General features: G+C 51.3%; 1 protein-coding gene and 1 pseudogene across 1 annotated transcript in view; one reads left to right on the forward strand and one right to left on the reverse strand.

The window, feature by feature from the left end:
• The window catches only part of LOC120764564 (zinc finger protein 239-like), a 144,376-nt gene that overhangs the window by 64,759 nt on the left and 67,265 nt on the right, over nucleotides 1–12,352 (forward strand). The gene's annotated exons all lie outside the window — the stretch shown is intronic.
• LOC120764535 (zinc finger protein 239-like) lies at nucleotides 630–6,157 on the reverse strand (annotated as a pseudogene).

Consider the following 12,352-nt stretch of genomic DNA (forward strand, 5'->3'; position numbering starts at 1 on the left):
ACCGGCCATGTCCCCACATGTCACTGGCCATGTCCCACCATGTCCTCACCCATGGCTGTCTCCCCACCATGTTTCCATCCCTGTCATTGTCCCCCACATCTCCATCTGTGCCCATTTCCCCTCATGTCCCCATGAATGGCCACATCCCTGTCCCTGTCCATGTGTCCCCATGTCACTCTCCATGTCTATGTCCCCCATGTCCTCACCCATGTCCCAGTTCAATCTCTTTATTTTTACCCCAGTGTTGGATATTTTAAAGTGATCAAGAGAAATGAAAAGAAAACAGGGACCAAAAGAAAAGGATTGCTGTTTCTGTGCCAGCTGAGGATTCACATGCTTGGCTGGGAGGGAAGAACCTTTTTTGAAGGGGTTTCCACCCCACTGTCTCCAAAACCTCAGTCCTGACCCCAGTCCATCAGTATTTGGCTGTGGAAGATGCCCTTGGGCAGTAGGAAATCAAAAGTCTAGAAGAGCTTGGAAAAGATCTCCAAGACCATCCACTATTCCGTAATGCCCCTAGAAGACAGGATTTAATGCCAAAGGTTTTCTGGGGTTAAAAACCAACAAATCTCTCCCCCAAAATTCCCCATGTCGGTCTGTGTCCCGATGGATGTTCCTGGCCTGCATTGATCCAGGTGCCCACAGGGAGCCAGGAAGATGCGGAGCATCCCAGCCAGGTGTCTTCCCAACACGGATCACCAGGACCATGGATCAGCAGGGCTCTGCCCAACGGGGGTCACTGGGGATCATCCAACACCGATCCTCCCATGGGGGATGGAGATGGAGCAGCGCACGAAGCTCTCCCCGCTCTCGGGGCACTCACAGGGCTTCCCTTAGTGGTGCCTCTGTTGGTGATGGATCAAGTTAGACCTCTGTGAGAAGCTCTTCCCACACTCAGGACACTCGTAGGGCCTCTCCCCGGTGTGGATGCGCTAGTGGACAGTGAGGTTTGAGTTGTGCTTGAAGCCCTTCCCGCAGTCGGGGCAGCGGAAGGGCCTCTCCTCTGTGTGAATCCGCTCATGTGAGGAGATCAGAGCTGGTCTGAAACCTCTTCCCACACCCAGGACACTCGTAGCGCCTCTCCCCGGTGTGGATGCGCTGGTGTTTCCTCAGGCGGGAGTTATATCCAAAGTTCTTCCCACATTCCAAGCAGGTGTAGAGCCCTTCCCCAGTGTGGATCACCTGGTGCTGGATCAGGCTGTAGCTGTCTCTGAAGCTCTTCCCACATTCTCCACACTCATATGGCTTCTCTCCAGTGTGGATCACCTGGTGTTTCCTCAGGTGGGAGCTATACCTGAAGCTGTTCCCACACTCCCCACACTCATAGGGCCGCTTCCCAGTGTGGATCCTCTTGTGCTAGATCAGGTTGGAGCTCTGGCTGAAGCTCTTCCCACATTCCCCACACTCAAAAGGCCGTTCCCCAGTGTGGATCACCTGGTGCTGGATCAGACTGGATCTCTGGCTGAAACCCTTCCCACATTCCAAGCATTTGTTGGGCTTCTCCCCTCCATGAGGCTTCTCCACCAGCTCTGAGCTCTGGCTGGATCTCCGGCTGCCCTCCTGGAACAGGGGGGGGTCTTTGCTCCTCGCAGCTCCCTGCGCTGGGTTTGCAGCCCCTCCTCGTGCAGCATCTCCAGGGCTTTTCCTCCTCCTCCATCCGGCCACTCCTTGGGAATGAAAAATCCTGGTTTAGGGAGAAAACAAGAGGAGAGCGCCTTAGGCTGGGGGTTCTTCCTTGCACAAGTTCATCTCAGGAAGTCATTGGCAATGTAAGAATTGCCACATTGGTCTGTAAGAACCTCCAAAAGAAGATTCGTCCCAAAAATCCTCCAAACATCAAGACACAGTTGAAAAACTCCCCAAACATCAAGACTCAGCCAAAACCTCTTCTAAAATATTCAGCCCCTTGCAAAAACCCAAAGCATCAACATTCAGCACAATCAAGCTCAGAAACACTAAGATTCACTCCCATGAAAATCATGGATTCCCCTCCCGGGTCACCTGCTGCATGTGGGGAGGGAAACACTCCTGGGGCTGGGGGGAGGCTGCAGATACAGGGAGGGCTGGAACCTTGCGGTGCCTCCTCTTCCTGCTCCTCACACTCCTCTGTCCCTACTCTTCCTCACACTCCTCTTCCTCCCACTATTCCTCCTTCTCCTGCACAATCCCACCTTCTCCTCCCATGTGCATCAACATTTTGTTCTTCAACCCTGCTTCTCCTTCCCTTCTCCTCCTGCCCCCAGGCCCAGCACCCACTGCCGGCTCCCTCTTCCCCCCAAACCCACAGCATCCCACCGCAGGGGCAGGGATGGAGCTGGGGCAGGTCGGGCTGGGGCAGCGCTGGGCTCTCGGCCGCTCCCGCCCGCACTCGGTCCCCGCTGCAGCCGCTCCCGCCAGGACAGCGCGGGGGGGCCCGGCCTTGGCGCTCCCCCCTCCCACCTCCCCAAATTCCCCTCACGGCGGTGCCCCATGCTCTAGGGGGAATGTCCTGCAAACGGGGCACCCCCAGGAAAGGAAGAAGAGCAAAGTGTCTTTACAAACAGACGCTGTCAATCTGCTTGGGGATAGGGCCAGGCACTTGTACATAAGGAAGGCACAGAAGAAGCCATCAGCTCCAGAAAATGTTATTAACTGACCACACAGACTGCTGCTCAGCCAAGGTCCTGATAAATTCATCAACTTCTAGAAGAATAAGAAAGACTTCACAGAGCTGTGAATATCGTTACCTGTGCAGAAGTGGGGTGCATATTAAGGGGGGTATGTAGTAGGGGGATTGGGAAGTCTGTACCCCTCAAATACTTCAGCCATTGCGGAAAGGGAGAGGGAGGTGCAGCAGGGAAAATCAGGAGGAGAAGGAGGCTGCATCCTCCAACAATTGGAGCGACTCCATGGGAAATGTTCGATGGCCTCTCCATTTTTTATGAATGAAATTACTTTTACAGGACTCCTCTGTCTTCTTTGTGGACACACACCTCTGGTGATGTCAAGTTTTCCACACACCTTGGGGCTCCTCTGGAATTCCTTCTTTGATCTGGGACAGCGGGCAGTGAGTGGAGCTGAAGGACGTTGCGATCCTTGAGCGCAGTCCAGAGGAGGGCAACAAGGCTGGTGAGGGGCTTGGAGCACAAGCTGTATGAAGAACGACTGAGGGAACTGGGGTTGTTTAGCCTGGAGAAAAGGAGACTCAGAGGTGACCTTATCACACTCTACTACTTCCTGAATGGTGGCTGTGGTCAGCTGGGAGTTGGTGTCTTTCTTCAGGCAACAACAGACAGAACAAGAGGACACAGTCTCAAGCTGTGACAAGGGTGATATAGGCTGGATATTCGCAAAAAGTTTTTCACTGAAAGAGTGATAAAGTACTGGAATGCCTTGCCTGGGGAGGTGGTGGAATCACCATCCCTAGAAGTGTTTAAAAAAAGACTGGATGTGGTACTTGGTGTCATGGTCTAGTTGAGGTCTTAGAGATGGGTAGGACTCGATGATCTTGAAGATCTCTTCCAACTTAAAAATTGTGATTCTGTGAAGGTGCCTCACCCAGTTTGGGTGATGGGCTCCCTTGGGTGGCGGCGGCACCGGGGATTGATTGGGTACCTGAGGGTGTCCAGGAGACAGACGAGCGCCAGATCGGGGGGGGCTGGGAAGAGTCACCAGGGAGAGAGCACTGAAAATCTCATCAGTGAGGACACTGGCATCTTCAGGGAGCAAACATGGCAGGGAACACAAGCAGGGTGGAAAAGGGAAAGCCAGGAGAGCATCCTGGCCAAAGGGATGATGATCCCAAAATATCTCTGAAGGGTCCCTTGGGAGAATGTTGACGCAGTTTGCACATTCTCCCAGAGGTAATTTAAGGACATGGACACCCAGAGGGGCAATAAGGCAAGTCAAGAAGGGATTTAGACAACAGGGGATGGATGGTGTTGGTGTGCTGGGAAGGGTTAGGATGAAGGCAGGAATAGTGTGCAGGAATACGGTTAAGGCAAGAAGCAGCAGGAGGAATCTCTGTGGTAGGAAAAAGGATGATGGAAAAGAGGAGGAAGAGAAAAGTACTGAGCACTGGGATGTTTTTCAGGAGGGTCTTATCCTCTAAACTTGCCAGCTGACCCAGATCCTTTGTATCCCCGGTTTCCAGAACAGGGAAACAAGGAGGTCAGGATTTCAGGGGGTTTCTCTGTGCTGGGGAGCAGCAGGAGCGGGCGCAGAGGTGCGGCACCGGGAGCACGGGCTGGGGGCCTGTTGGGAGCTGCAGGGCCGGGCCGGGGCTGTGGGGCAGCCGGGGCTCAGCGCTGGGCGCTGCCTGACCCCACCACCCCCCGGGCAGGGCCGGCAGTGGCCCCCGGCCCCCAGGAGGCTGCGGGACGCCCCGGCCGCTGCCCGGCCCCGTGGAGCTGCCGGCCCTGCCCGCCGGGGGAGCCGCCTTGGCACACTGCGGCAGGACAGGCACCGCCTCTGGGATACGGGCTGGGGAGGGCAGGGCGAGCACAAGGACCAGGAGCAGGAAGGAACAGCTGGGAAATGGGGGTTATTCATGCAAGCATCAAGATCGTCTTTGAAGGATTTTGTTTGGGTCACTGGAGAAAGGAATGCCCTTGCAGAGAGCTCAGCAGCTGTCAGAGGATGAGCACCCACAGGCAGTCGGGGGGCTGCAGCAGTGGCACAAGAAGCCCCTGGAGCAGTTGGTCACAAAGGCACAGCAGGTGAATGCAAGAAGGGAAGAGGAAAAGGCCAAGGTGAAGCCAAAGGCCATGGCAGAGTTTCTACAGCCCCTGAGGGATGAACCCCAGGGCCCAAGGGGGCCCCAGCAGCCAGGGGACGGGCTCGGCCACAAGGACCTGGCAGAGACATTGCCATTGCTAGTTCTGGGGTACCTTTGTGTCAAATGTCTGACAAGGCCAATGCTGAAGTGAACCCAGAAGTGTGGGCAGCCCCAGGGAAATCGGGAAAATCAGACACCCAGCCTCTCCAAATTACTCTCAAGCAACCAGGACAAGTGGTGTCTAAAAGCAATAGCCTATTCCAAGGGAGCGAAGGAAGGGCTCACGGCCTGGCATTGAGCCCCTGTTAAAGGCAGGGCTTTTGGAGCCTGGGATCTCTCCCTGTAAAGCTCCAATGCTGCCAATCAAGAAACCAGATGGAGTCTATAGAATGCTGCAGGACCTAGGAATAAGAAATGAGATTATTAAACTGAGGCACCCCACAGTCTCAAATCCTTACACCAGCTGCAACCAGGTTCCCTCCTCACACTGCTACCATTCAGCACTTGATGGAAAAGATGCTTTCTGGGGATGCCCACTTACACAGGATGCTGAACAGGAGTTGGCCTTTGACTGGGAACAAGGGTTAGAAGGGAAAATGGGAAAGACATGGACGGTCCTTTTGTAGGGATGCACAGAAGCACCAGGCTTATTCGGGCCAGCCTTGCAGAAAATATCCAAAGAATTCACCCCACCCCCAGGGATGGGGTTAATGCAGGATGTGGATTATTTGCCTCAATCAGGAGGACAATTAGAAGTGGTAGAAGCAGCCTCTGTGAAATGGCTCAATTTTCAGGCTAAAAAGCATCTTGGAATATTTAAAAAATATAGAGAAAATGGTGGAGAAAAAGGTTAGACAAATGCGACATATTTTGACTGAATGTTTGTGGTGTATTGACCCAGAAATGGTCCAGGGAATCTCAGAAGTAACGTCACTCAGAACTAAAAAGGAGCTGAGACAATTCTGAGGATTAATAGGGAATTGCAGGACATGGATTGAGGATTCTCTGTTCTAGCCAGAACACTGTATGACTTTCTAACCCCAGACAGCCTCAGTGTTATGGTATGGACATGTGTCTTGGTTTTGAAAAGACAGGTGTCTGCTATGGAGAGGCAGGCCTCTCTAGGAAATGAGGAATTTGAATCCTTCTCTCCATGTTATTATAATTTGGAAGATTAAAAAATAAAACTTTTCAGTCAGAGCTATGGGGAAAAGGAATAACAGTCCTTTACTAGTAAATATAACAGGACAGACAAAAAAAAAAACCAACAGCAATTATAACAATAGTAGAACAGAACCAAGAACCCCGAGGGCAAACGGTGGAAGCTCCGGCGCTGATGGCTAGAAGCCGGGCGCGGTGGACTGTCCTCCGCAGGCACGGGGTGTCCTCGGCAGGCAGAGGTGGCAGTGCCGGAGAAGCCGCAGCGGCGGGACCCGGTCTCACCTAAAATCCAGCAGGACAGCGAAGAAACTCCGAATTCCTGGATACTCCAACAGATGGTAGAATTCCCAGGACCAGACTCCTTCGTTAACCGTGGACTCCAGCAGCCGTGGCCCGATCGGTGCTCCCTCCCCCCGGAAGAAGCCAAGAAAAACCGCGAGATCCCCCCACCCTCCGCTCTCTCCGGGAGCTTTTTTCCCTCCCCCAAAACTAAGTTATCAGTTCTTTTGTCCACGTTAAGCACTCAGCACTTAGTCTCCTAGCAACTTGGGAGGGGGGAAAAAATTCTACAGCAGACTTAAACCCCAACAACATGAGAAAGAGAACTGAACTTGAGTAAATTAAAAAACCCCAAACTGATTGTTGCCCCAGCCATGGCTCTTCCAGACTCAGAAAAGGAACTGGAATTGTATGTGAATGTGAAACAGGGCCATGCCAAAGGAATTCTTGTGCTACAATATTTAACCCACTGGCCAGAGTGGCCCCCTCATTGTCTGCACAATTGTGCAGCCACAGCTCTAAGGGGACCTGAGGCCTGAACACTGACAGCACAAGGAGCTCCTGTTGTTCAAGTCTGGCATCAAGTTCAAGCTTTGATAACCAAAAGAGCTGTGCTCGGTTATTACAGTATGAAACTTGTTCAGTGGCACAAGAGGATGCAGAATTGAGGACAGGGGAAGGGTTTAACCCAGCCTCCTGTTTCAACAGCCTGGACAGGGGGCTGGCAAGAAACCCAGGACTGCATTCAAGTGACAGAGCTCCAAATCCAGCCTAGGAGAGATTTATGAGACATTCCCTGGCCTGAGGGAGAAAATCTGGTTATGGATGGGTCTTAGAGGGCAGGAGAAAAGACTTACAAGACCTACTATTATTTAGGAAAGGGAATTAGACAAAGCTCAGGTTACCGCCCGCATGGTCAGCTCAACCAGCAGAGCTGTGTGTGCTTGTGAGAGCCTGGGACTGAAATGCCCTGAGCAGGAAGGCTCAAATATCTTCTGCTAACACCATGTCACCTAACAGGGTGCCAAAAGCAATTCTGACTTCTTCAGTAATCATTGAAGGTAATTCTAAAATAAATATTTCTAAGATAAGGGATTGTGGAAGCAATAGACTCAGATGGGGAACTCATTTTACAGGAAAGATGCTTCAGGAGCCTTATGGCAGCTTTAGGAATACAATGGGACCTCCACAACACGTGGCACCCCCAGAGCTCAGGTCAGGTAGAAAGAATGAATGGGGAAACAAAGAAGCACCTTTGGAAGTTGGTGATAGAAACCAAGACACCATGGGTATGGCTTTTGCCATTGACTTTAGCAAGAACAGGAGCCAGATCCAGGGCAGATATGCAACTATCTCCCCAGTAATTGAGCTTTGGAATTCTTTACCCTGGTAATTCTCTACCCAGTGCAGGGGGGAGAGAAGGGATGTGTATTTAAAGCAGTCTGTGGCCAGAATCCTGTCTCTGGTGAAATCTCTCCCACAGGAAGCTCAGCTGGCACAGACCCTGCCTTGGGACTTTGCTGTTCACAACATCCAACCAGGACATCGGGTCCTGCCTAAGGACTGGGCAGAAGCAGCACTGGTGGCCAAGTGGCGTGGCCCATTCCAAGTGTCCCTGAGCACAGAAACAGCCCCAGCACAGCTGAACATGGGGGGACCCCTCACCCTCGGCTCAAGGTCTCGGAAGCCCCGGAGATTTGGACATCCCGGCTGCAGGAGGAGGATGGGAGGCCACGACTGACCCTGCACTGAAGGCAAGGCAGCAGCAGCCAGGGCTCCACAGCAGGGGAAGCCCCTGTGCCTGCCCACACATCCTCTGCTGGAATAGTCTGCCTGGGCACCCTCCTTTGGCATCTCCAGCCACTGCGGCCCAATCCTTGCTGCCACTGCTGGAGCTTCAGTGCTTTTTGTGCCTGCACTCGCCACAGCTGCTGGGGAAGACAACAACGTGACAACTCCACTCTGGGGCTCAAGCACACTCACACACTGGGCTGGCTGCCATTAAACTGCTGAAAAATATTCCAACTTTAAAAGTATTTTTTATTTTATTTCTCTACTCAGGCTTGATTTGCCTTTGCCCTGGGAAAAGGAATTTTAAAGGTTTCATTTTAAGGGCTGTTACACCACTCTACAGAGATGAGTTTGACATCTCAACAGACTGGGAAGAGCACAAAAGATACCCACAGAGATAACGACCATCAAAAAAACATCAAAGCCTATCAGCAAACAGCAAAGAACATCTGCCCCAGACCCTGCCCCTGGAATAGTTGGAGAAACCTGGTCTGGAAAAGGCTGATAAGGAAATCCAGGAGTGCAGACCTAATTAACATTAAAGGCAAAAAAATCCAACCCCAGTAGGAAACCAAATGCTAAGAACTTCACAACTTGGAAGCAATGAACATGAAACCAATAGATTTTTATGAATTCAGGCTGTTCAAAGTTTAGGAAAAATCTAGTAAAACTCACCTGTTGTGGAATGATTTTCTCTGCACACCCGGGCTATGTGTGAACGAAATTATTTCTGTTGCACATCCTGGCCAGAATCAAGTAATGCCTTGACTCTCTAACACTAAAAAAATATGGCTTTGGGGACTTTTTGTTTTTCCTGCAGTTTCAGGGATAAAATTACAACATTAGAATTTTCTTTTTCATAAAAATTTGGCTTTTATATTGTCAGTTAGGTCTGGGCCAGGGATGTCAGAATCAATTTTTTCACCTAGGAAAAGAAGTAGAAGAAACTGGATTGCTTTGGAGTGTTTCTGTGTATGTCTGTGCATGCACTGGAGTCCAGGGCATTCCTTTGGTCGTCCTGGAAGGTCAGGGACCTGGACAGGGGGGTCTGAAACCCTGGCACAGAGCCCAGGAAGACACTGGCTTTGATCTCAGTCCATGGGAAAGGCTTCCAACACTGAGAGATGAATTACAGGCCACAAGAGTGTGAAAGATAGGAGTTTAGCTTACCACAGGGTGAAAAATCACAGTTTTAGATTCTCGAGTATAGAAGTAGATGGGAGCAAGATGGAGGATTTGGGGCACTGTCTCTTGCTTCTTCTTTCTTCTTCACTCCTCCACTTTCTGTGGTGACAGTGGCACAAAGTAATTTAAGGAGATTGGGTCAGAGTAGAGATGACCCGTTTAGTATAGGTAGTAGGTGTTGGCAAGTAACTGTAAATAAAGAACACGTAATAATTCATGTAAGAGACAAAGACTTCCCAGCTCAGGGGGAGTCATCAGATGCCAGAGCAGCTGCACAGATCTTGGCTGGGCACAGAAGGAATTGTAAGACAAGAAATAATAAACAAAGCGTGCAACCTTGAGAAATCAGAACCTGAAGACTCCATCGCTTTCTTGCATCTGGCTCAGGGCTTTGCAGAAGGCAAAGGACTTTAAAACCACCTGAATCTTGGGAGAAACACTCAAGAATTGTGGCTCTTAGTGATGGCAGAATTTTGATATGAGTTTTTCGATATTCACATTTAGGTTGCATTTTGCAAAACTAGAAGAGCTTTAAAGGTGACCCTTTAAGAAATAAACACTTAACAAATATTGTTAAAGAACAACAAAAAGAAAAAAAAAAAAAGCAGATTGTGGGGGGACCACATGTGAGTCATTCAATGGCTTGCTCTGGAAGAGAAGCATAGCTCCAGGCATCCAGGAAGAGCTTTAGAAATGTAAATTAACACTTCTGGGGAAAAGTGGGGAAAAGTGTGGACAATGCACCAGGGTCTTCTTGCCTGGGGCAGGAATTGGGCTGATTCCCTCTGCCCCTCACCCCAAGCTCTGCCTGCTTGCACAGATGGAATTTGCACAGCCAAAGGCAGAGCCCACACTCAGCATATCTGACTCTGCAACAGAAACTGGTGCAGCTGCAAAGGAAAACAGCAAATGGAGAATGTTGTGAAAACTTCACTAAAAGAACTGGGGGGGAATCATCCCTCTCCCCACTCCAACATGTGCTGTCACTGTCTAGGTCACATAGGGAGCATGAGACCACTGAGGTGTTCTTGCTGCCACAAGTTCAGAGAAATCAGTTGGGAATCCAAGTATGTTGTGATATATGTGCTAAAGTTAATTCGTGTTATCAAATTATAAAGGGTAAATGTTCACTGTATAAATATGAGTGTTAAAGATTTGTTCAAACTAATATGGGTAAAAGTAAAATGGAAAAACCAAAATAAAAGAATTTCCTCAACTTGGGAAGCACGGGAGGGACACGAGGAAAGTATGATTGGAATTACCAGAAAAGGGGGCCTAGAAACTATCGCTGCCGGGAATCCCTGAAAGGATACAAAGGACAACGGAAAACGGAGATACAAGTCCGGAGACCAAGATAATCACTTCAGATGGATATCTTTACTCGTCTCCGTTGAAAATTAACATATCCACGACACACCCGGGCCCAGCCATCAGCTGCATTGTTCCACCCTACCGGTCCATTCAAACTCCCAATACCGGGACTTGCATGATTAATGAAGGCGCCTCGGAGGGAAGACCGTCAGAATCCCGGACTTCACTCCACGATCCAGTGAATAAAAAGGGGCGGCTGGAGACCGAAGTTGTGAACTTGGGGGGGTAACAGACTGGCAGAGTCTGTTATCCGTGTTCACCCAGCGGCGATCCCGGGCTCGACGCTGTCCTTTTAATTGTGACTTTCTGAGACTGATATTTTGTCTCACAATAAAATTCTAAATTTCTGATAAATCGAATCTGGTCGATTTTATTTATAACATATGTGATGATTTAATTAGAGAAAAGAGATTAACTGATGCAGTGCTGCCTGGAGGGAGCAACCCAAAACTGGGGAAAAGATGAACGGCCACCAGAACAAATCCTACAACACCATGGAGCAGCCCCTGGGAACCCGAATGAATTCATATCAGGAGCCAGAGAACCCATTTATCATTTCAATGCCATAATTAGATTACAAGATGTCCTCGAAATAATAACCAACCAGACAGATCCAGCTCCTGAGTCTGGCCGATCAATCCACTCAAATGAACAAGGCGACATTTCACCATGGCATAGGATCAGATTATCTATTAGCAGAAAGAGGAGCACAGTGCGGAAAATTAAATGACTCGAGATCCTGCTGGCAAATTGATGACAACCAAAAAGTGGTGAAACAGGCAACAAAGGAAATAAAAAAGCAGCTCATTTTCCAGTCCAAAGGTGGAAAGGACAGGAATGGGACACAGGTTCGTGGTTCCCTGGCACACCATGGGTTAAACGAATGCTCTTTCTCCTCTTCTGTGCTACAGCAACTCTCATCTTTTGACCATGCACAGACACATTGCTGAGCGCAGCTCATTCAGCAGGGGAGCAAGGGGATGCAGGTGGCAGCCAGGCCTCCTGAGCCACAAACGACTCCATGGCCGCTGGGGACACTCCGGGGAGCGGGGGGACACGCCCGGGTGACACTCGAGGAACGGGCGGGTCCGGGTGCGGTCCCTCAACCCCCGCCGGTCCGGCCCCCGCGCCCGCCGCTGTCACCGCCGGGGTCACGGCCAGGGGGGACAGGGGACAGGGCTGCTCCCTTCCCACGTTCCATCCCGGCTGCCGGAGCCTTGGAGCTGCCCTGGGGGCCCGGGGGCTGCGCCCCGAGCCGGGGCCCCTTCCCAGCGCTCCCAGTCTGCCCATGCAGCCTGGAGCAGCCAGCGAGGGCTTCAGCTGGGACGGCAGAGAGACGCTGCTGGGGGTGGGCACCTCACCTGGGTTTGGTTCGTTCTTCCCAACTCTGGGGAAAAACGACTTTGGGAGTTTTCTACCAGAAATCTCCCACCTCTTCCTCTCAGGCGAAGGGCGTTGGGGCTTTTCCCTTTTTGGGGGCAATCAAAGCCATGCACTGCTGCTCCTAATTCGGGGTAGGAGAACTGACGGCCTTCCTCTGAGCCGGTGGCAGCGAACACGCAGGGCTGGGAAAGGCGGGCCGGGAGCTGCGGAGAACTTTGCTTGTGTTTTCAGATCAACGCCGCCTCAGGCCCGGGCCCGTCCCAGGGCTGCTCCTCATCTCCGCCTTTCCCCTCACACAGCCCGGGGGGCGCGGAGAGCGCGGGCCGAGGCTGGGCCGTGTGCACAGCCCGCCCCGGGCTGCGATTGGGCGATTTTGCCGTCACTCATCATTCTGGCGCGCTGATTGGGCAGAGCGGGGCCAAGCAC

Source organism: Hirundo rustica, chromosome 31 (assembly GCF_015227805.2).
Source record: "Hirundo rustica isolate bHirRus1 chromosome 31, bHirRus1.pri.v3, whole genome shotgun sequence".
NCBI lineage: Eukaryota > Metazoa > Chordata > Aves > Passeriformes > Hirundinidae > Hirundo > Hirundo rustica.